This window comes from Cardiocondyla obscurior, linkage group LG09, assembly GCF_019399895.1.
Source record: "Cardiocondyla obscurior isolate alpha-2009 linkage group LG09, Cobs3.1, whole genome shotgun sequence".
Classification (NCBI taxonomy): domain Eukaryota; kingdom Metazoa; phylum Arthropoda; class Insecta; order Hymenoptera; family Formicidae; genus Cardiocondyla; species Cardiocondyla obscurior.
This window is the reverse complement of record NC_091872.1, coordinates 5846550-5871728: the sequence shown is the minus strand read 5'-3', so window position 1 is coordinate 5871728 and position 25179 is coordinate 5846550. Positions and strand designations below refer to the sequence as shown.

The following is a 25179-nucleotide window of genomic DNA, read 5'->3' as shown; positions in this document are numbered from 1 at the left end:
AAAAAAATTTTTCAACGTTACACGCGGCGTTTGCACTTTCAGCGTCTTACAGTTAATTAAATAATACAATAAGCTCTTATTTGTTACGCCAAAAAAAATTAAAAAAAAAATTTATCTAGAAATATTTTTAATCAAATTTTTTCAATCAAATAAAATTGTACTTTAAAATTTTTTAATTTATCCGATGGCATATTAATTAGTCGTGCAACATGCAGCTTTGATTAATTAAATCATATTGATAATCGCGCATATTGAAAATAATTAAAAAAATAAAATTTATATATATACGACAGCATAAAGACAGGTTTCATTTTGTGGAATTAAATCACGCGGCACAACGCTTGTCTCAGTACGAAATTGACACGAGGCGGAACAAAAAGCTCAGGTGGAAAGGCAGTGTCGACCACAAACTCACGAAAACAAACTTTCTTTCGCATTATACTACACGAGGGAAATGAGCCCGTAGAATGATTATAAGGCACAGGACCAAAGAAGAAGCGGATGTCGAGGTATAAGGAAACGAGAAGTTGCGTGCCAGGAGGCGCGCACAGAATAAGGAAAATGTGCCGTGGGACAAAGGGGAGTTTCCTTAAAGTACGCGTGAATTTATGTGGGTTAACGCAAACGAGATTTTATCCACTTGTTCCACTTGAAATTGCCCTACAGTCGTATTATAAATCTGCATACATTTAGCCAAGTCGTTTTGAACATTTCAATGTCAGAGAGCTAAATTAACTTAAGAAGCATTTTGAAACAAGTAATTTTAATTGCATTTGCAATTTTTGAAATATTTCCAATAATAAAAAACATAATATATTGCGATTTAATAATAGTCATAATTGAGGACCGAAGTAAAGATGCGTGGAAGGTTTTAAATTCACAACGCGGGCGGGGCATTTAAAAGCGAGAATCGCAACGAGACGAAATGTATCTTCAGAAACGAGAAGTATGCGCTGAGAGTACGCGGTTCCAGGCATAGAAATACTGACGTTTCGGGAGATTTCCTGTTACCAAGAATGAGATTTCCGAATTATCAACACGCGTGCTTCGAGCGAGGTGTGTTCTACGAGCGCGGTGAGAAATCGAGTGGTTCGCGCATTAGTTCCAAAGGCGAGGCACGTAAGTCGTCGGTCGATTACCTGTCACCGCGGGAGTTTCTGAGGAAATAAGAAATCCTTCCTCCGAGGGCTAAGGCGGATTTGTATAGATCTTCGCATCGCAGAAGGAAAGGAGTGCATTGAGATGCATAGAGGCGGGCCGGCCGGCCCCGGCCAGCTTCGCAGACGTATAAACCGCCAACGGTAATATCAGAAAATGAAAATGGAACGGATCGCAGAGGCATGGCACACAGAATGGCCAATTTCGACGCTCCCCGGGCCCTTGTCGTGAGAGCGAAAAGAAATACGGAGATCATCTCGGAAAACAAGTGCTCTCCTACGTGACCGTAATTGAAGACATGCTCGGCGGAACGATCCAACTCTCAACAAGTCGAGTTGATCGCCGCGTCCGCTATAGAGGAGCGCTATTTATCGCGAACTAAAGTAATATCAAGAAATCCGAGACGCTCTCGCCGCGAGCTCGCAATAAGCCGCGACAATAGAAGCTAATCTCGTCGTGTATTTTGAAAACAAATTAAAAATTAGGTACACGTGATATTAAATCCTGCGGAACAGCTCTATTATTTTAGCAAGCTTCTTTTTTCTCTTTCTCTCTCTCTCTCTTTTTTTCGTTGCGGTCGTAACAATTTCTCTCGCGACCGCGCACCACGATTTCGCTCTTAATAAGGCAAAAGGAAATAACGAAATGAATCGCGCGTGAAATATGAAATTTGATGTACAGTACTCTATGCATGATGCTTAATGCAGCGACATCGTACTAAACGCAACAACGCCATTCCGTCAGTTATGAATGCAAATGTTACGAGCCACCGTTTTTGCCGGCCCCATATAATAGCCGCTTTCCTAAATGACGCATTTCAAATTTGCCGCAAAAATCCTCGTAACCCTTGGCCATTATAAAACGTCACGAAGAAAACGGGTGGAGGGGGAGGGGGAGGGGGAAAGTCCGGTCCCCCTCGCTCGTCCGCCGACGGGCGCTCTTGAATGGAACTTTAATTAAAAGTGACATTAATATCGCCGGACAATTAGCCACCTCACCTGGTCGCGTCTAGCATCACAGCCGACACGTGAATTAATTATTCTCGGCGCCGGTGAAAAAGGAGCTCGAACTGCATAATGTCGAACGCGACCGACCGCCGCGATCGGAAGCGATAAGAAATATGAGCGAAGGAGCGGGAGAGGGAACTGCTCTTTATCGATGGCGTTTATTAATCCCGGCGGCGCTTGAGCGGCCAAAGTGATTAATTAACGCGACGCGGAAGAGTAATGAGAAACCGGCGGGGGAATATGCAAATCATTTCGCGTTTGGGCTCGCGGAACCGGTATCGCGGCAAGTCACATCGTGTTTTTGTCCTACCGCCGAAGGAGGGACGTGAGAGGGTTAAGAATAATTGCCAGGGCAACTACGCAGCGGCTCGATCTGCCGTCATCGCGATCCACTTTTCCCTGCCTCGCAAATTGGGCCGCGAGAAGAACGCGTCGTTTGTATCCTAGTGGCGCGGCGTAATTCCTGTGCGAATTTCAATTCACTGACGGTTCGTTGTTCTCTACTTCGTGCGTTCGTTTCTTTGGCGTTTACAGTTGCGGGGAGAGTTTGAAAGGAGCCATTCGAGAGATCGAAAATTTAGAGTACGTAAAGCCATAAAAATGTTAATTGTTTGTTATTATTCATATTTTTTTTTTTTCCGTGTGACATGACATACGTTCACCCAGTTTATTTCAACCTGACGCGTCGTATGTGCACTTGATTGTGCAATCACGCGGCGATTTTATTACTGAAACAAGTACGACGCGTTGATATTTAATTTTATATCATGCGACTGCGCGACGCAGTGGAGGCGCACGGAAGAGAAAAACATTTTATGGTCTCTAATGGATCAGAGTCTCCTGTAATTTCCGGATCTCCGCGTTTCGAGAGGCGAGGGCGGGAAATGATATTTACGACTTACTGGCCGAGCGACGCGCGCGGGCATTAATTTTATTCGGGTGCAAAATGAGAGCGCGCGTCCGCATAATGCCGAACGGGCACGAAACACGATAAGCGACGTGAAGAAAACGCCGCTGCCGCCGCGCCGGCTCTTTATCGGTGTGTTTTATTGATCGCGATTGTGCAAGCGCAAAATGATAAATTAGCCCGCGGGGAAGGTGAATGAGTAACGACGACGAGAGAGAGCACACAGATGAATACGTTAATTTCGCGATATATCCCTGGGAATAGAAGACATGGAGGGAAATAGGAGAACTAGATCAGAAATAGAATCACAATCGGGAAAGGAACTGCAGCGGTGTATTCTATTCCGGGTTCGGCACTGATTGTGCCGGGCTTTGATTGAATTTTCTGTCTATAGAGCACGTGCAGTATGAGATATACCGGACGTACTTTAGATGTATAGAATAAATTAGTAAATATTTTTAGGAAGGCATAAATATTTTTAAAAAGTCTCTTTAAAAAATAGAAAAGAATAATGATATTAATTGTTAAAAATATTTATCTTAAATAAATTTGTTGTACTTTCTTTTCAATTAATATTTTTATAATCATTTAAATTTCAAAATAATATCTCTTTATGCACATTGGACATAAAATTGTAGAATGTAATTTTTTTTTTTTTAATGTTTATGGATAAAAATTCTGTAGTACTGTGCGACTTTAAATCGAAAACCACGCTTATTAGGGTGGATATATTTTTCACTCTCAAAAATTAGGTAATTAAATCGAGAGTAAAATCGCAATATTGACAGAAGAGCAATTATGATAATAAAAGTAAACAGCAATCTGCGTTTTTTGTTTCGTGGCCATCCAATTTCGAGGCGAATTGTTCCATGAGAAAGACGAATAAGTTAGAGGAAGAGAGCGTGACAATTTAAATAATTATCTAAAGCGTAACCTTAAAGCGGCTGTACTTACTTTAGGATTTAAGGGCAAGGGTTAAATCAACCGGGACGACGCGATCGCAGAGAAATAAAGATTCGGCGGGTGTCGACGCCGAGCCCTTCATCGATCATTAATCTCCGATGCTCGCGGCGTTTCGCGAATTCTCGGGCAGCTCTGTGTTAAATTTATGACGGAGGAACTCGATACAAGACCGCACGTCTGGGATTTACGAACAAAGTATCGCCGATCTGTCTTGCTTCCGCGGCGGATAAATGGGCGACTTAATTAATGACATCCGGACAAGAAAACGCGGGCCATCGCCGTCGAGTCGAGAAATGGCGGAGCAAATGCGCGAAAAAGCTGACTGCCTTTGTCGACGTTCCTTATCGATCTCGATCGCCATCAGCCGATCGGAATGACCATGCGAGGGGGAAAAAAAAAAACAAAAAACGGGGCCAACCGGGGAAAAAAGTATGACCGATTTAATTAATTGTGTGGGACATTCGCGATAAGAAAGCTTTCCTGCCGACGATAAGGATGACAAAGGTGACGGTTCAATGTTCACGTGACTGTTCGTGCCGAGAGATGAGGATGGGTGCATTAACCTTTAACCGCGACAACTACATCTTCGTAACATATCTATTATATGATAATGTGATGCAGATATAGATTAATGCTCGGCAAAGTTTCGAAATTATTCACGGTTTTTAATTAATAAAAAAAATTGCGAGACTAAGAACTTTATGAATTGATGAAAATAAATACGGCAGATCCCTTGATAAACCTTTTGATCAATTTAAGATTACTAATTTTCCCAACTTTCACAATTTTCAATGCTACATAATTAATAATTAAATTCCAAGTTCTATGTTAAAGACAATTAATTCTGTATTAAAATTTACTTTAAATTAATTCTGTTATCCGCCGATTAATCTAAAACTTATTTGGCCTTTGTTCTCTTTTTTACTTTGTTTTTTTATTAATTAGTCGAGTTTTAAAGAAATTTTGAGCAAACTGTCACGTTGGAGTTTTTTTTTATATCAAACTTTTAATTATAGTTTAATCAGTTTACCACCGATGTGTTCGAGCTTGAATCGAGGTAAAGACATTTACCGCCGCGAGTTCGCCATTACGTCGACCGGGTTGCGCGAGGCACGCCGCAGCGGCACCGAATTTATGATAATCGCGGAATGTCCGTGGCGAATAGCGCAATTAAATAACTCAGCCGACGTAGGCGTGTAGTTACGAGTGTATTTGCGGGCGACACGCGTGAATATCGCATCAAGTGATATACATAACGCACAAGCTAAAAGATTTCGCGAAATGACAAACAGTCTCGTTTCACGCGTCTCGATAATTTTTCCACACATACATTAAGGCAAAAAAAAAAGAAAAAAAATAGCGTATATCGTCATCCCTTGTCGCTACATTTGATCCGAATGGCGGGAACTCTCATTGAAGGATCGCCCAGTTTAATGAACGTTAAAAAGTTTGCTGCACGCGCATGTAATACGATTGTTCCCGAACGAACGTCGGGAAAAGCCCCGTCTTTGCGCGAAATAAACGTCCGAGAGTTCGTGTACGAGCGGCGTTGTTACCGGACACGGTTTGCTTTACGGCGAAAAAAGTAATCGAGGCGAGAGCGCTCCGATAGCGTTATTTACGGCGAGTCAGCAGATTTTAGCCGGATGCACGGCCTCTTCTGTCTCCTCCTATAAATCGAGGGCTTCTAAACGCGCTCACGCAGCAGAGATTTCGATTCGGTTCTCGGAAAAAATTAAAAAGCGCGGATCCGGCGGCTGGAAAAATCGCTGCAAAAAAAAAAAAAAAAAAGAAAACTTTTATCGCGCTCTCGCCTCGCGATACGGCCCACGTAATCGGGATTCAGAGCAATTCGAAGGCGCACGTCTGTTAACAATTACGAAAAGCGGTATCTTGGCGCGCGATCAGAAACCGACACGCATACACTCGATATAATTTCCCTAAAACTGTTTGCCGAACTACTCGCGTAAATCTAGTTATATACTTTAGAGATTTGCGCGCCAACGTCATTGACATACGGACAGCGCAAAATATTTTCTTCGGCCAAACTACTTTTCACTTCCCAGTCAAACCACTTTCGAGGACACTCGGAATATTTTCCGTACGCTCCGCTCGCGCTCATCCTTATTTTTGTGTCGGCTACAAGTGTATGCGAGTATGACGAAGTTGCCGTATAATTTTTCACAAGTTTTAACAGTTTATCTCGCAAGTAACAAGCTTTTTTATTTAAAAGCTTGGAATTTTTCCGCTCGATAAATTCCGCCGCGCCGAAGACTATCCTCTTTCCCGGGAGAGGGAGGGAAAAAGCCCCGGCGGAAACAGTTTCTAAAAGTACTAATTTCAAGTGTCGTAAATATTCAAGGAAGATGTTACGTTTATTGGGCCGCTCGCGAACGATTTTCGTAAGGTTTTACGGTAAGGAGAGCGGAATTTCCGTCGCCGAGGAAAGGCGAGCTCGTCTCTCAGGCGCATCCAGCTCTTCCGTAACGTATCGTACCCGCTGCAGATGCGCGGGGGATTATTACACGGCGTTACGTACGACAGCGGCGAAATGGCGCAGTTAAAAATAATTAATGAAGTTCCCTCTCTCGAGCGGGCGCACGGGAAAAAGGCAGATTTAACGCGCCGCGCGCCGCTCGCGAGATTCATGTTTTGCGTGCATACCCTTCTTAAATTAATGATGCAGCGACGCAGGCGTGTGTGCACACGCGCGGACACTAAGTCTGCTCGCAGCATGCCGGTTATAATGACCATGTTTCAAGTGTTCCCACAATTACAAGTCTTGCGACGCGGAAATGACGATTCTCGGGTGAACGGTTTTCACGGTGGCGTCGGTGAAATAAAATGACGAGCAGCGGCGCAATGAGAAGAAGAACGTCGCGCTAAAATATGAAAATATCACGAATCGTCAAAATGTTACGACTTCCAAATCGATAAAACGCACCTTCAACCGATACAGCAGCTCGTTCAGTCGACATAAGTTACGCTCCTTCTATTGTTTGTCTCTTTGATTTATTTAGATCGAGCGCCAATATTTTCTCGTTCGAATTTTAGGACTCGCACTTGAGAAATGTTTATAAAGAATATTTATTTATTTGAAACGTATTAAAACTGTATTATATTACATTTACAGATACCGGCATAAAAGTTTTATTTCAATATTTAATTTAATTGTTGACGCAATTAATAATTGAACGTAAACACTTCTTTGCGCCGAGGTAACAAAACGTTTCCGGTATTAGTTTTCCTCGTTCTGTTTTGCGGTCTAAACTCCAATGTATACGTCTAAACCACCGCGCCGTTTTGTTGATCCGGAATATTCTACATTCGCGCCGCACAGACAAATCCAAAGATAGAAGCTGAATAGCGAAGGTAGAATAGCATAACAGATCCCGCCCTTTGAACGAAGTGAAACGCGTATTCAAAAAGCCCGGCCGCATCAAACTTCCGTGGATTTCGGAAGTCCGTCGCTATACATCCGCCCTCACGGCCACATTCATCCCCTCTCCCCGCAGGTCCGAAACTCTTCATTAATTATCATTTGTACGGCTGGGGGGGCCACGACCGTCCTAACTACGTCGCTAACAAAACGGCCTCGCGGCGCTCATAAATCTTACCCCAAACTCCGGAAGCGAATCTGATATCGAGTTTACATGGGCACATGTGTACCCCGTCGACATCTCGGTGTAATCTACATATGGTGTCCACGTACCAGGACCAAGCTTAAGAAGCGTAGGTACGAGCGTGGGAACTCTTGAAGTTATCAGACTATACTAATTGCCGTTAGCCTCGCGTCTTATTTCAAAGTTGTTGAGAAAAAAAAAACCCCACGGCGACAAATCCAGAACAGGAGTAACTCGCGATATTTTAGCGCGCGCGTGCTTTTCCGGGTGAAAAGAACCTTTGAAAGAAAATAGAATCTCGTACAAATAGAACGGAAGACCAGCGAGAGGATTGCTGGAGACGTCAAGAAAATGTATTCACGGTCGGATTCTACTTCGGCTTCGAATTGCATTTTGGTCTGCAATAACTGCCAAGTCATTCCTTCACATTTTCAGAATCTTTCGTTTCTTGTCGGCTTTTTGAAAGTACATGCTAATTTGCGTTTGGAATTACGGAGGTGAGCGCGCGGAGACAGAATTAAACAACAACCGATCGATCGATTTTAATTCAAGAAGAGAATAAACTCACTCTGTGGTGTTTTAATGCATTTGACGTAAACACAAACACGCATTGTAATTAAATTTTTCCCTGTTAATATGTTTTTTTAAATTAGTGAATAATAAAATAGCAAACAGCGAAGCGAATGAGGCGGCCGGTATGTTGAGTCGTAATAAAAATATGCGTAATATTGATATTTAAGGTGATAACGAAACGAAGACTTTCAAACAATAATATAGCGTTAACGCAGTATTTTTTACTTTTTAATATAACTTTTGATAAATTATTTCAATTCACGTGCAAAATAATTACATGTGCGCGAGTATAAATTTTCATAAAACACGCGTGCATAAAAATTTATATCTACTGAAAAACATCTCAACTCGCAATTAAATTAAAGAAAATTATTTTTAGTAATTAATGAAATGAATTTTTATCTTTATAATAATCAACCGCGATAAATTTCCGATAATTAAAATTTTTTAATATTTTATATGCTCCGGTTCATTAAATGTAGAGCTTTTATTCCCCGATCGATAATTACTGTTTAAAAATTGAGCAGAGCGTACAAATTTCGTTTCTTGTTTTCTTTTTTTAATAAATCCGAAGGCGCCACCTAACACGACGTTAATGAGCTGACTATTTAATTACCTGGCAAATCGTTCTATGTCAATTATTCGAATTAAGGCGGGAATATAGTCGGCAATTTATATTTATGACATAAGCGATTACAAGCAGATCTCCTTCCTTCGTTACGCCACTCCTTTCCTAGACTCCCAAACCTAAATAAGCAAATTAACTTTTAATTAGATATACTGAACGCGCTTCGTTAAACGAAATGATTGTCTTCTCGCGCAAAGTATTACCAGCCACATTGTGCCCGTGATATACGTAATCTCGGAGAAGGGCAACGCGGAATATAACAGTCGGAGAATTGGCCGGAATTCTGCAATCGGTTGGCTTCGATAAAATCTTGTTCCGAAGCTTATTGTACCGAATTGACTCCGCTATAGCGCACGTGTACATCTGTAAATCCCTCTTCTGTCCCGATTCGAGAGCAAACGTTTACATCAATTTTCATTATAGAGACCGAAATTACGGTTTAAAGAGAAATATGTATTTTGTAACATCGCGATCGATTGGATCTCCCGCGAATTCGGGTTTTAACAATAGGTTTGTCCCGTTACGCTTTAAGCACTTGAGATTTCGGGTTTGTGCGCGACTGCCGATAATTGGCGAAACAATTCACCGTGAATTCCGTCGTTTCCCTGTATCTTCCACGGTCTTTTTTCGTCACCGGTTATCAATTGTGCTCAATACGCAACGACGGGCTTTTATTTTCAATAAATATTAGTCCTTGCACTCGTCGTGAAGCGTGCTCGTACTGCCATTGCACGTAAGGCCGCAATAATCTGCTAACGAGTTTATAGAACGTAAAATAATATTTCATACGAATGACACGAGGTATTGCAAAAGCGTCGTTAACGCGTTTAGATACAACCTACGGCATTCTAATTACGCGACAGTTGATCTCGTTACGTGGCTCGTTAAATGCATCGATCATTTTAATTTGAATCGTCAATTAGTGAAGACAAAAAGAAAAAAAATTCCGTAAGAATTGTTAAATGTATTATTTTTGTCTGCGTCGCAATATCGACGAGCGGAAAAGTTTGAAATTACTGTTCGAAACTTGGCTTGCAATATCGTGCAATATGACGCGATTAATAAAGTCGAATTAATGGTTAATGAAAATCATAGTCCGCCCGAAAATGTACAACCAAAATTGGATACTCAAAACGCAATGATTCTCTACGCGCGTAATATCTACATTTCAAACGCATAAATCCCGCAAAACGTACGTGTTATTAACGACCAATGGATTGAGGTTCTATTTGAGAAGTGTGCTCATACATTATTTCTCACAAATGACGGGCATGAATTACGCGAAAACCGACAGAAACCGGGAGGGTATTGCCATCTTCGGATTTGGCTATTAAAAATAAAATTCGATTGTCGCACGCGCAAGTATCATCGACCGAAGCTATTCATAATTTCAAGGTATGCTTTTGCGATTGGGATTTTGTCATTTTACGTCTAAATAACCGCCGCGATAAACAGACGTCACCCCGGCACACGTGTAACTGGAAAATTAATTAATTACACGAGCTGATTATCGCTAATCGTTCGCAGGGAATTACGACCGATGTCTCGTAACGTCTGTCACAGCCGTATTTCGAAGGTACCGTAGCTCAGAGCGGTCATCTCTTATTGACTCAGGTCTCGAATGATAGGACAGGGAACTTTGTGTATACAGTTGTGAGCTAAAATAACAGGTATCAAGACCGTTATGCAATTTATCGTCGCTGTTTGCCGTCGAGATGTTTAGTGTAACATCAAATATGACATTTTTATTTCATACGTTTTTGAAAACACATTAGCGTCGCTCGAAATAATTAAGTTTGATCGCGAGTAGTTAAAAATATGTTTAACAGCTTTTTTTAAATAAATTTATAATTAAATTTTACGTGATTTTGCGAAGGAATTATGTTAAACGGAAAAGTGATTTATTATTTAAGATTTCTTTGAAAAAAAAAAAAAAACAATTAATAATAAGAATACGACATATATGATTGGAATAAACGCAAACGTATTAATTAGTAAGTTGTACTGCGTCCTTGTTAGATCTTAATGAAACTGATCGAGATCACTCATTATCTACTGCATATCACATCGTCATACAAGCTGAAACGATTCTCGTCGCTTGTTCGATGCAAACAGACTGGTAACGGCAGTAATGTAATTAGTGAGACGAGGTCGAATTTGCAGTAACATGTCGGAGCGTTGGATGAACCGGTCAAGTTATCGTAGTCGTGTCCAAAATAGATGAATGTAATCAACCATCCCTTGAGCAAGATCTTCCATACATTATAAAATAATTAATTCGTCACTGTTAGTCGTCGGCGTCAGTAAAAAATTGTTTCGATATTTAATCCAACGGCTCTATTCTTTCTAGTCGTGCTACTTATACGTGTAAAATTCCACCGTCGACGATTGACGAAGTCAACGAAGCGAGGAAACAACTCGAGTTCTATATTGCACGGCGAAGTAATCCGGCATGTGTATCTTACATTTCTCTTTTTTTTTTTCTTTTTCTTTGACGCCGTTGCTTTTTCTTTTTTTTCTTTTTTGACATTGTTGCACCTCTGCTCGTGCCGCATCTATCGGGTAGTCACCTCTTAAGATGGATCGCTCTGCGCCAACCGTTAATGGGCTTCCGGTCCGTTTCCATCGTCGGAAGTTTACCGCTTTTTACAATTTAAGGGTGGCGCGCCTAGACTGATGTGCCGGGCGGAAGCAATCTTATTCGAGCAGGGAAACATTTAATTAAACGGTGGAAACAGTAAGGTTAAAAAATCAACAGATTTGCACTTTATTCTTCAAACAATATGTTCTTCGCGCCCGCGAGAAAATTCTTCCCAAAATATAAAATCTTGGAGATAACTCGAGGAATTTTTTTTTCCTCGTTTATATCTTGACGCGTGAACTTCGATCCTTCCTAAGGGAAGTTTTTCTTTTTTTTTTCCTCACATTTTTTACTTTGCACTTAGACTTCCACAGAGTCAACTTCTCCGGGAAAATTTTTCAAATGCCGCCGAGTTATTTCCCGATATGCTATGCGCAGTTTCCTTTGTTTGTATATCACTCTTTCTCTTTTCGGATAATGTCGCTTTTCATGACAGTATGGAAGAACTGCTCTGTCAAGCTTTGTAAGATGGATCGTTTTAGGAGCTTTCCTTGCTTTCGGCATACGATGGATCGACCAAATATAGCCGAAGAGGTTCGTCTGTCTCGTGAAATGTAACGTACAGACAAAAGGTTTCATATAAAATGACTTGCTATCTCCTGCAATAATGCCAAAAACAGAGAAAAAGTTTCACGAATAACATTATCCCTTTACATAAAAAAAAAATCCTAGACTTTAATTTTATCTATTTCTTTTTTCTTTCTATTAGAATGAAAACAAATATAATTTTCTCAAGTCTCGTTAATTTACTTGTTAAACCACCTCGAAATTATTTCTTTCTGCAATTATCATTAGAATGAGAGAAAAACCTAAGCACCTTGCCGTAATAATAAATTTTTTACTCCTATGATAAATTATTCTCTTGTAATGAGAACGTTAACATGACGGCGAACCTTGCAAGGAAGACACGATGACGATGCCAGATGCAAGAGAGCGCAGGCAGCACGGAATCGTTTCTCCATTATTGCACGAGACACCCAGTGTCCGCGACAGACACGTGTGCATAGCACAGAAATTTCTTGCTCGGTGACATATGTTCCAAATTCCTTACCGTGACTTGATCGAGTAAATTACGATAAAACTTTTACGAAGTGCAACCACGTTTTCGCCATTCAGTGGGAAAATTCATCAAAACCCTACGAGCGCAAAATCGTTAACTAGCCGAATAACGCGACTCGTGATTAACACCGTTTTAAATTTCTGAAAACGATGAATTTTTACTTTATACACCCGTATTAAATTCCGTTACGAGCGACAAGAAATCGCGTCGCACTTCGCGTTACTTGCGTGAACACGCCTAGAAGATATTGTTATCTAAACGACTATTTGCAATTGGTTTGTTTTATGAACGAGAGATTTTAACGGTACAGTAAATAATGTTAAATTTAAATTATATCTTTAATTTTGAATGGAAATAAGTCAATATATTGCTACGATCCCACGCATAATTAATATCATGACCATTCACCCGCGACTACTTTCGCTCTATAAGCCACGCACGATGTGCGTACGTGTGTATGTATTTGAATTATAATATATGCTCTTAATCTCTCATTAAATTAATATTATTAATTAATATTAGCAATCAACTGAGCTTTTATTTTATTATTTTTCAATTACTTTTATATATACTGCGTGTTTAAACTAAAAAATTCTTTTAATAAAAGTACGAAAATGATAAATACAGGACGTTTTTAATGTATTCTCTGTTATCATTACTAAAATGGAAAATTTATTATTATTATTATATGATAATTAAATTACTCTTTCCGGGCGTATACAATTAACTGCAATTACTTTTGGTATTCCTGACTTCTGACGAACTTTTTCTTCGCAAACTGAAAATTTCGTTAGTGACAATTATGCCCTTCGAAACTTCGAAACACCCGAGTGACGTAAGGAACTCTGTTAATTCCTCCGTTTAAGCTAACCACCGGCCTATCTTTCGGTATGGAATCAAATTTCGATTATATTCGGCTGTGAGAAAAGTAGGACGAAGTCGAGCAACATGCTAGGCGGCGTAAAGTCCGCTAGCTCGTAGCAGCGACAACGACGATATTTCATCCGGGGGATGTTTTATTCAGGCGTGTTGTATGCTAAAAGTCGACAGGTAATTATTTCCGTAGCTTTCCGGCCTCGAGGTAAGGGGCGGTACCCTTCGGAGCGAGTCACCCCCGATGCCAAAAACGTAAGGAAGATATTAGGCATGGGGTTTTCACCTGCGAGATTTATGACTCGAATACTTCAACACGCGACGAGCTCGGCGAAGTACGAAACGGCTGGCATTAGCCCAAATTGCCGAATGTCCGAAGGCACACCATCGGTACCGTCGTCACGTATCAGAAACCCACCGGCCGAAATCGAATTCCACGGATCTTAATCCGTTTTGTAAAAACGCCGAACCGGTCTTTTCCTCTCTTATTTGACGCCGTAAATATATCTTGATATAAAATTACCCATCTGTCTGTTGCATTCGTTGCATAAATTTCTTATTCGCCGAGAAGCGGCTATCGTGAATTTCGCTCGGCCAAGATTAATCGAGGAAGCAGCATTACGTATTACGCACTCGATTATACATAAACCGTGGCTTTAGTCGCCGGCCAGGGGCGAGTGTTTCGCAACAGATAAGTCGACGAAAGACGAAGCCGGATTTCGGCGGCGGGCGGTGGTAACGAAACGATTACGTTGTTCACGAAGAAACCGGGTGTAAGCTGGCAAGCGGTGCCTCCCCGTGAGAACGGGGCGAGGAATGTAATGCGCGAATCTAATCGGATGCATTCGTGCGCCGCGCGGCTGTTGAGTGTGCTTGCGGCGGCAAAGCTCAGCCGCGAAGTGATGCAAGCTCTCGCGCTGTCGTGCTAATAGCTGCGATTATGCCAATATTAAATTGAGAATACCCTGACATGCTTTCCGTTTACTTTTTAACGTGCCATCTATATTATTACCTAAATACGCAAAAAAGAAAGAAAAAAAAATGCTCCTCGTACGCGGCAAAATAATAATTATTTACCGGGAAAAGTAGCATTAAAAATTTAACATTTACGTGCAATTTAAATATGTATAAAAGATCGTTACGTTTATTGTTTGAGCTTGAGTTGATGGACGAAATATATCACTTCATTCTCGCATCGTGCTGCATGAATACGCTGGCCAATTAATGCACACACGACGTGATATTTGATACGATAGTCAACTCTTAGTACATTCATGCATTATTCCTTGTTCTATAACATGACAGTATTAACAAGACGTGCTTTCTACCGTTCTGCAACGCCTGTCGAATGCGCTTCTATGCACAAGACGATGTATTGTTTTGGGCTCCGCGTAGACTTCGCCAAAGGAGCTACGAGACCGCGTACACCCTTTGTCAGGGTAATAGCTGCAATCAGCTTTGTGCCAGCTGAAACATCTTTACAGAATGCATTATGACGCATGCTACTCGCACGATTGCAATTATTGCGACGAGAAAGAGAGGCTGCGATACGAAATTTAAATTAATTCATCACTCGCTCGCTCGTGCCCTCTCATCGTAGCGTTATCATAATTTCATTACGCAGCAATTAAAATTTACGTAAACGTCACGAATGGCGTCGTTGAATTTGTGCGAACTAAAAAGTTGCGACGGTGCAATAACGATATCGAAAAAACGTCAGGCTGTAGGCCATGATTTTGTGGGAAAGTATCGGCATGCGAAATTGGTACGAAAAGCAGTATCCGTTTAATCTGAAGTTATTTCTTGGCGCTCGCATGTCGAATGCAGTGCCGCAGAATAGATTCCAACGACTCACATGCGCATATGTATATATGTGTGTGTGTGTGTGTTCACATGCACCTACACGTTGCAGAAAGCTTCTAACGCATACAATACGTCTGAGGAGATACGTCCCCTTTGTATCCGAAATTAACCATGAACAGTTCGAGCATCTAACTATTTAAGCTAGAAAGCAAAGCTACTAAGTAACTCAAAATCACGCGCAGTGTTTGCGAAATTAATATTGCAGAGCGTGCTAGTTTGTTTATATGTTTAAAATATTTACGGAGCAAATTCTCTCGGAACGCTTACGATTATTATTATAAATTTCTCCGGTGTAATTAATCTGCGTAATTAGTAGTATAATAGTGTAATTTATAGTAACACTCAAGAGGATATTTCATTTATATTTATTATGGGAATTTTATTAAGGACGTGTGAAGTAATATCACGTATCGAAAAATTAGAGAGAAAAGGAAGCTAAAAGAATTTTATTCGTAATTAAACGGCGCTACAAGAACCTCCTTGTGCGAATACGTGCAAGAAAAAGGGGAAAACTTCTCGCGCAGAATTACTTCGCGGAGTTCCGAAAGAGAATTTGCACCTAATAAACGGCAGGGAGAAAGTGAATAGGGAGGAACCGCTCGGCATTAAGAAGGAAAATTCAACGAGTATATAATCTCACAACAAGAATAAATCTATTACATCTGAATTAACTTTAAGCTTAATTAGCTTTTCTCTCGCGTTACAAAGCAGATTACAAATATTTTACGGATCTACACAAATAATCGCTATAGGAATTTTCATAATTAAATTCAAAATTAAACGAACGTAAAAAAAAAATTTAAACAAGGGTCGTTGACTGAGTAGCCGAGCCTATTAAATAAGTTTAGCGCGAGTCGGATTTGAGGGCAAAAAAAAATTTACTTAAATTGCATGAAAGCAAAGTCTCATCAAGCGGATCCTCAATGTTAATTGCAAAAAGGCGTGACAGAGAGATGGAGGCTATTTCGGCATGAGCGAGCAGTGAATTAAGTCCACTCATGAGCAAACGAGGAAAAGGCGGATCTTCTCCCTCGAAGGGACGATATCCTATTGCACAAGAATGTGTCCGAGGTCCTAGATACAATGCGTAAAATTAAGCCGAGCGGATAATCTTGATTTATGGTAAGTCCACAATGCGCGGACGTAAATTACCAAAGGCAAACGTTCGAAAACCGAAAACGTGCATTTTTAAAAGGTAATTTTTCCATTAGATTTTTTTTTTAACTCTAAGTGAAAAAGAAAAAAAAATTGCATTACAACGCATTGTACGAGAGTTTAATTTATTAAATTTCAGCATAATTAAACGCGGCTAATGGAACATTTTAAAAAATAAATTCCAATAATTGAACGTGATCGATACACTTTGCGATAAATAAATTAATGTTTTAATTATCTAATTTTTCTAATTAGAAGTAAAACCGTCTTATTCGTCTCTTATCCGAGCCATCAGTCCCGCCGTTTTTGGACTATTAAAAGAATTAGCGACCTCGAAGCTCAGCTTCTGCTTCCTTGGGTCGGCAATTACGTGCACGACGTTCGTGGGAGGAGTTCCTGTTAAAGGAAGTAGGTACTCTCACAGGACTAGTCTCGCGTTGATAATAGGACTTTTCAATAGAACCCTTAATGATTATTCCTCATTATTCCGATCCGTTTCATTTGTTCCTGCCTTGCCTTCAATTTCGATTTCTCTCCGCATCATCAATAAATTTTATCTGACTTGGTGGAAATTCAACTTTCTTTTTCTCATAATTAATAAAATTAGTGATACAATTGTAGCCGAAGATATGTCATAATTATCAAAATTGCGGTTAACTTCGCGTAATTATGATTAATAATTATTATTATTAAATTTAATTAAATACAAAGATTAATCGAAAGGTAAAAGAAAATTTAATACAAATAATCTAGCCTAGTAGCCTAGTCAAGAAGGTTTTGAAATTCGGTTTTGTTTCAATTTGTAATTAATATTCAGTATATAAAATTATTTCATAACGCGTTGAATTGTGTAGGGGTGAGAGAGAAAGAGAGAGAGAGAGAGAGAGACACGAATAGGTAGCTGGGGGGGAGTGAGGAAGGTAGCAATGAGCGGCATACGTGCCGCGCACGAGCTACGCTCCCCACTATCTTCCCTCTCGCTCTGTCCTTCTACAGCGGTCGAGCGAGACGCACGTGTACGCAGCAGCCTCTCCGTACGTATCAAGAATCACGCGGGTCAGGGGGACGTAATCTGGCGTAAATTATCTTTCCGAATTAATTGTGCGTACCAGCGACTACGTCTTATTGATAGAAAGTGAGTAAAAACCTCGTGCACGTGTACATTTAATTCGCGTCTCTTTGTCGTAGACGAGTACAGTCGGGCTCGCGGGAAGAGGGTTTCGATCGACGAGTCTGCAATAGATTCGGGAGATATTAATTCGTGGTGTAGAAATGCGAGGCCTGAAAATCTCTTAACATATTTCTATGGCTGCGTAGTGACCTAGAATAGAGGTCGGTCGCGCGCGTGGCGTACACATCTCGCGTGGTGAAAAAAATAGGTATGTGCCGACCGGTCGGCTGCCGTGTGTAGTTAACTGAATATTATACGCGTCGAATAATACTTTTAGCGTAAGTAAAAATATTCGTTGATGCAAACTGACCTTCGCGATCCATAACGAGTACGTTTCGGGTATCTATGAAGTGAATACTTCACATAGAATGTTGTAATTAATTTTCGTGACTTTTACTAATCGAATATAACTTTTTTTGTTTCAGATAAAAATCCAGAGAAAGATTTTCGTTGAAGGAGGTACCAGCCTGACATCCCCGTTGGAAAAAAGTGGAAGAAATAAAGTGTCGTACGCCGAAACTATAATACGAACCGCAGCCGGTTCGTCGGTCGCCTCGGGAGTTCCGCAGTAAACGGGCGTTTTTCTTTTATATTAAAATTTTTTAACGGGAGTGTCGAGGACTATCGGTCGAAAATGTTCAATATAAAATTTTTCTTTCGTTTTTTGTAACAGTAATTTATCGGGCGCGTTCGCGAGTGTCCAGTGCGCGGAAGGATGACTCGACACACAAACTGAGAGGAGGAGCAGGCTCGGGACGGGCATCCTGCATCAGCGGAGCAACTTTTAGGTAAGCATGAATTTTTTTTTATAAAATCTTTATTAAAAAAAAACTTTTATTTTTTTTTTTTATTAATTTTATTAACTGGCTATATACTGTCATGTCTACATTAATATTTTTCATTTTATGTTACAGTCACCGGCAGAATTCTTCAACTCCGTTGAAGTTGCAGACTGGTAAGTCTTTAAAATTTTTTCTTTTTCGTAGCTTATAATTAGGGTCGCTTGAAAAACAGTGCGCGCATGGTTTCTTCTAATGTGTACTAAAATATTCATTGTTCTAAAAAAAAAATCTGCAAGCAGCAAATCTAAACTCGATACGCGCCGTGTGAAGTTTTCTCCGTCATTTTTGATTGAATAAAAATTCTCTTTCCCCATTCCTCTTTTTCTATGCCTACGAAAGAGGCGAGTAATGTTGAAAAATTTCGATTCTACTCATCACGCCGCTAAACTATAAGTTTTTTGCAATATTTCATTTTTATGAATAAGAATGCTGCCCACGCAAAGCAGATATTCGAGGACGGCGGAACTTCCTGCGGAAAGGCTCTCTCGGAAGTTCACCTAAACCCTTTTAAAACTTCAAGGCTTGCTCACACACCCTCTTTTGCACTTCCTCCTTTCCAAAATTCCTCGCGGAACTTAAATTTAAATCTCGGCTGCACTGCGCCATTCCGTTCGTAGCGGCTTCGTATTTTTTATATTTTTTTAGATTAACGATTCTTAATTGAACTTTAATTTGCACGCAAATATATTTTCGACGGTCGAATTGATAATTGACGATACGTTTTAATTAACTCGCGTAGAGATGTTTCTACTTCGTCCAGGTTCTTGTTGATTAGATACCTGGTCAATACCTCACGCTCAATGTGGATTGGCGAACGTGCGATCTGTAGCATTCAAATCTCGAAGCTGTAGGCGGCTTAGACCAATACATTTACAGCCAATCACCCGCTGTCGGGTTTACAGTTTCGACAGCTTCGCGATGGACGTGAGATGCTGGGCGATTATATTGTTAGTGAAATTTTCTACAATTATTTCACGCGTATGTTCTTTTCGCAACAGCCTTACCGAGATACCTTCGATATCTGTCCTTCTTTCATAATAATTAATTATTTCCTTTTCGACGGGGGCGAAAATCTCAGGAGACGAAAGTAGATTCGTGTGACGATCCGAAGCAGCACTCAGCTTGCTTTTGTGCGAGCGAGTCCTTAGTCCGCGGGCGCGATTCGAAAGTTGCTCTGACCACGGTAACGCGTTCGTTTGCCGGAACATCATTTTTCATCCGTCGTTTCTCATCTGGAGTCCGGACTATGATTTATCGCGCCGCCACATCGTCGAAAAACTTGCTAATGCGTGCCGCGCAACGGCAGGATGAAGATGCACTGCCGTTTTCGCAGCGCGAGAAATCCCGCAAGTATCGACAGGGTTTTCACCGCGAGCGTTAGTGGAAATTAATCTCGGCCTCGTCGCCAGCAGCGCTTTTTCTCGGGTTTCGCGTCATAAAAGTTTGCAAGAACTCTCCATTAAAGAATAATATTTAATTCGCCGTTTCAATACCAATTTTATATGTCTCAAAGTTATTGATCATCCGAGTTTAGGCGCCCATTAATAATCGGTAAATGTATTTACGGGTGGGAATTTTTGGAAAATATATTTGTCAGCGTATTTTAAAATTAATATAAAAAAATGCGCAGCAACTCACCAACTAGACACCATTGTCTCCAAGAATTTCTGACAGTCATCGTGTTTCTCGGGGCGAAAACTGACGCAGCTGCTTTACCTGTAACACGAGAAAGCGGTTCTTATTAATATATATACATATATATCTCAATGGCATTCAGAAAGCGCATCCTAACTAGTCCCAACCGAAGTTATTCGAATCGAAATTGCTCGCCGCGATCTGGTCTCCGCCGTGCTAACGTTCCGTTTACGTGTATTCATATGTCGACGACCGCGCCGAGCGAACTTTGGCACGTGTTGCGCCAAAAGTTGGCGCCGTTTAACGCATCGATAAAATCTCAATTACGGTCCTTGACGTACTACGTAAGAGGCCGGTGTTTATGGCCGTTGTCGTATGCTCATGACTGCCCGAGAACAATGTACCCGGCTGACATTTCCTCGCTGATACGTAACAACGATATGTAGTAAAAAATTTAAAAGCTCTTGCTAACTTATTTATTTCATCTTTTTAAAGCGTACATAAAATCATAGACTTACATAGAATTTATCTAGCTAATCTAATTTTGCAGCTAGTAGTTAGATCGCGCAGATTAAATATATTTCTTAACTATCTTCAAAAAATAAAGTTGTCATTTAAAAAAAAGGAAACAAAATCTGACTAGTATCGGTCGTCTGGTCACTGTCCAGCGCAGACCATGTATCTAAATAGAAGCTAAATGTTTTTTTGCCGCGTACTTGTTTACTGTTGTGGTCTGGACCTTACGCAAGGCTCGCTCGACTGCCGAAATCGCCGGGCAGACCGGTCCTTGCTGCCCGTCGCCCGCGCGTCCTCCGCCTTGCGAATTTCGAGCGCAAGGTGCCGGTCAGATGTAAACACACGCACGTACTCACACTACCATGGCGGTCCGCGGGCCCGGAGGTCAGCGGCCGCGGCAGTCGAGCGCGCGTTGACCAGGTTAGTACGCGTAGTAAACTAGTACGCGGGGAAAAACGTTTAGATATCCAGCTTTTCTAACTTGTTATTAGCTAGTAATAATTATGTAGTACCTAATACGTATTTAGCGTTACATTTCTGGCTCAGTGCTGAACAGTTTTGCTAGACAACCACGAGATGAATCCCGAATTGGCTAACTAATTATTAAATAACGGTGGGAATCAATTTCCACTCGGGTATGAGCGGTATTCATAGACAGTTCTTATTTCAAGATCTTCTTAAACAATGTCTTAAGACCAAATGAGAATGTACTTGAGCCAATCTTAAATAGAACCGACTATGAATACCGGCTTATGTGCACTGAAGCGTATATACACTAAGGTGAGGCGGCCGTTCTAATTTATCATTCCGCGTAAGATCACGTCGGAAATACTTCGCTTTAGCGCATCGATAAAATCTCAATTGTCAAGTGAGACATAGGAGTCGACTCTGCTTCACACACACGCGCGCGTGTCGCGCCGACATAAAGAGAACCTAAACCTTAACAGGCGTATAAAAAGACGTATGAAGCTGTGCCGCGTCGTAGGAATCGAGATTATTATCAAACGAAGTCATTAATTGACGGCGCGACCGTTATAATTTCGTACAGGATACGCGAGATACGATGGATCGCGGTATCTCGTGCCGGTTTTAATTGGAGCTCTCACATAAAGGAGCAGAGCCAGGTTTATCTACCGCGAGGAACCGAATGTGTTCCGCGTTAGAAATTGGATTACCTTCACTTATCAAGCGGGATCTACGCACGCTATCTGTAAATTATCTGAGGAGACAATTGCACGGATATCAAAGTTGTCATTTAAAGCTCTAGGTGACAAAATAACGTCGTCCATAACGAACAAAATGATTTGCCTTTCCGTTGGCTAAATTAAAATTAATAAAAGTTAAGTAAGAACGCGCCAATTAATATTTCCAGCGAGTATTTGTGGCAAATTGATTTCTAACAATTTTTATTAATTGCGTAATTACGTCGTGCATTAAACAGATGTCAAGCAATTTTTTTTACGCAGACAGAAAATAACCAGACGATTACTTTTGACGAAAGTATTATTAACTTTAATCCATTTTTGTTATAAACGCAACTCAAAGAGTGATTTTATTTTAAGTGTAACTTATATATAAAGTTGCATCACTCTTAATCTCATTAATTACAGAAGATGACACGTAAAATGAAAAAGGCTGAAGTGAGCTCGTCCTAATTGAAGAGCACTGCAAACTGCTATGAGAGAGCAGCATCTTTCATTATCAATGTAACCGCAGGAAAAGTTTAAAAACTTTCTTTTACCTTTTTTTTTTTCTTTTTTTTTTTCTTTTTATCTGCATCCTTTTACAATCGTAACTGTCTCAAAAGAAAAATATCACGGAAAGATTTCTACATTCTATATGTTCGAAAAAGACTAACAATTTTTTTTCTCTTTCTCTATTTTTAATATTTTCAAAAATATACATAATAATTTTTTTTTTTTTAATACGTAGATTGCGCAATTAAAATAAAAAATTTTCTATTAAATGTCACGAGAACAATTTTTATATACAATCGTTTCCGTCAGAACAAAGCAAGTTTTATATAATTCAAACTTAATTCGTGCGTAAAACTGACCGTATTTTTCCTTCTTTATCGAGTAGAACAAATGAAAATGTATATTAATCAATTGAAATATAAAAAAAATTATTTTAAAAATAAAAACCATTCAAATCGCACGTTCAGGTTCTAATTTGCAAATCACTACTTTTTACACGATATAAAATGCATGTTATATACTAGGCTTATATATGTATTTGTATGCATATTATGCATATAAATTAATTAAGAGGCAAAATAAACCACGGTTATGCAGCATCATAATTTGCACGGTATATGATGCATCGAGATGCTCCCGCAAGATACTCGGCTCTTTCATCATCAGAATAATCCCGAATAAAGAGAATTTAAAATTTTTTACGTATTAAAAAAAAAAAAAACATTTACATGAATTCAAACGCAATACGAAATACGTGACAATAAATAGCACGCGGAAGAATCTCCCGTTTTTCAATTTTAGAAATCAATTACCAAGCCGTTCGTGCAATATGTATTCCTCTGATTAAATATTTCCGTATTTCAAAAGATTGATGAAGATTCATGGCCCGTCGTGGTGCGTAACAATAAATTCTTCACCCATCAGATTCATTATGGATAAGAATTCACATTCAGCAAAAATTTTCTGAAGCACCTTTCTTTTTAAAAATAAATCTGTCATTTGACGAGTCGGTTAAGAATTTGATAAAAATAAATTGCGCGACATACTTCTGTTTAAACTATATTTTATTTAATTTTAACAAAGATGAAAAAAAAAAGAAGTTTATATAAAATTAAAAATAAACGTTTTTATACAATCCCTTTGAACGTAGCTAGAATATTATCTACCTGTCGCGAGCTCTCCGACGTTCTTTCTTTTCACTTCGCAGAGAGGGAAGGTCGCAATTTGCGTATCACGCATTTATGTTAGCCTCGTTACTGGAGTTATCACCGGTAACTGCTGCGCGGAAGTAATTACTGCCTCTTCTCGAGAGTACGGCGACTATTAATCGTCGCTACTGCTTATCATAATTAATTGCGGCGTATAACGAGCAGAAGCGCCGCGCCAAAATCCGCGCGGGCACGCCGGCATATCAGAAGTTGCCGCGAAATCCGGCTCGCGTAATATTCAATAGCGTGCTGCTGCAAGCCGTGGCGGGCCGCGGATTTATTGTCGCTCTGGCGCCGAGCGTTTATCCCGGGGATGGGTGGCGTTTTAACCGGTTCGATATTTAACGGGCGTCGCCGATAATATTTCTCGCTCGTTGCCGGTAGGGCGACCGCTAGTCAGCGGAGGGCAGGAAAAAAAAAGGGAGAAAAGAGCAGATCCCACGGGACAGATCGCCGATAAACCGCGTTAATAAAAATAATCAGTTCGCACGAACGGGTGGAGTCTACAACGATCGCGGGTAAGTGGCCAAATATTCTATATTTTTCACCCGCGAGGTTTGCGCTTGCATAATTAATTGTTTTCTTCTCGCTGCACAATTTGCATAATTGATTAGAATTTACAGTGGCCTCCGTACCGCGAAATTTGTGCGTTTCGCGAGCACGACGCGCGGCTGGAACGCGTTTTGTACCGTATTTTTCACGACAAGCCACCGAGAATATATAACGCCCCGCGAAATCATAAAGAATCACGAAGCAATTCTTCATCCGCATCGTTCCCACTTAGAACTCTATTTTTACAGCTTTTCCGCGCCGTGTCGTGACACCGGTGGATCGCACGCGCATTAACGGGGGGGGGGAGAGGGGGAGACGCTGACGTTCACAATAATTGAAACCCAATCCGATGACATTCGTAATAATTGAAAACTGGAGTTACTCCTCAAACGATAGCGGACGGCCGCTCGATCGATCGTTTCTACGAGAAATTCCTATTAAAGTTCCAGCAATCCGGAGTTATACAAGAACCCTCCGCTCGCGAATTCGGCGGGCGTGAGAACGTGTGCGCACATTTAGACACGTGTGCGTCCGTGCACGCACACATCGACGTCGACAAATAGCTTTCGTATATCTCGCGACGTGCGCGGCAAGACGCCGTGAGGTTGGAAAAGGCGAGGGGGAGGAAAAAAAAAAGGGGGGGAGGATAATCCGTTCGCGAAATAACGTCCGTATACCGAATGGTAGATTACGCAGATAATACGGGCGGACGGACGTTAGAAGCGGCGTTTTTGGTTTCTATCCAAATACCATGTTCTGGCAGCGATATGCACAATGCGCACGAACGCCTGATACCCTCATTCCCTCCGATCGCTATCCCAATAGAGATGCCAACTCGCAGAGGTTTGCGGCATGCTCGAGTGGCGGTGCGGGCACGGCGAGATACGCTGCCACGCACATTAATTAACTTAAATTAATTAATTTAAAGCGAAGACCGCGTCTGTGTTACTGCACCACTCAGAGCACGCCGCAAACCTCCGCGAGTCAGCGTCTCTGAATTCCGAGTCTCGGCAAGAGGAAGAACGGCCCCCGGCACGCGAATCGTTTCGTCAATTCGCTGCTCGATAAATTCGCGGTGATTTAACCGAGGTCGAGGCTCGCCCGGCT

General features: G+C 40.8%; 1 protein-coding gene across 6 annotated transcripts in view; it reads right to left on the bottom strand.

Moving 5' to 3' along the window:
* The window catches only part of LOC139105385 (uncharacterized), a 187817-nt gene that overhangs the window by 90008 nt on the left and 72630 nt on the right, over positions 1-25179 (bottom strand). For 5 of the 6 annotated variants that reach the window (XM_070661458.1, XM_070661456.1, XM_070661457.1 and 2 more), the window contains one exon: positions 20103-20180. The gene's annotated coding sequence lies outside the window, so the exon portion shown is untranslated. Of the gene's footprint in view, positions 1-20102; positions 21052-25179 lie in introns of those variants that run through there. The other variant, XM_070661459.1, reaches the window with a different exon arrangement.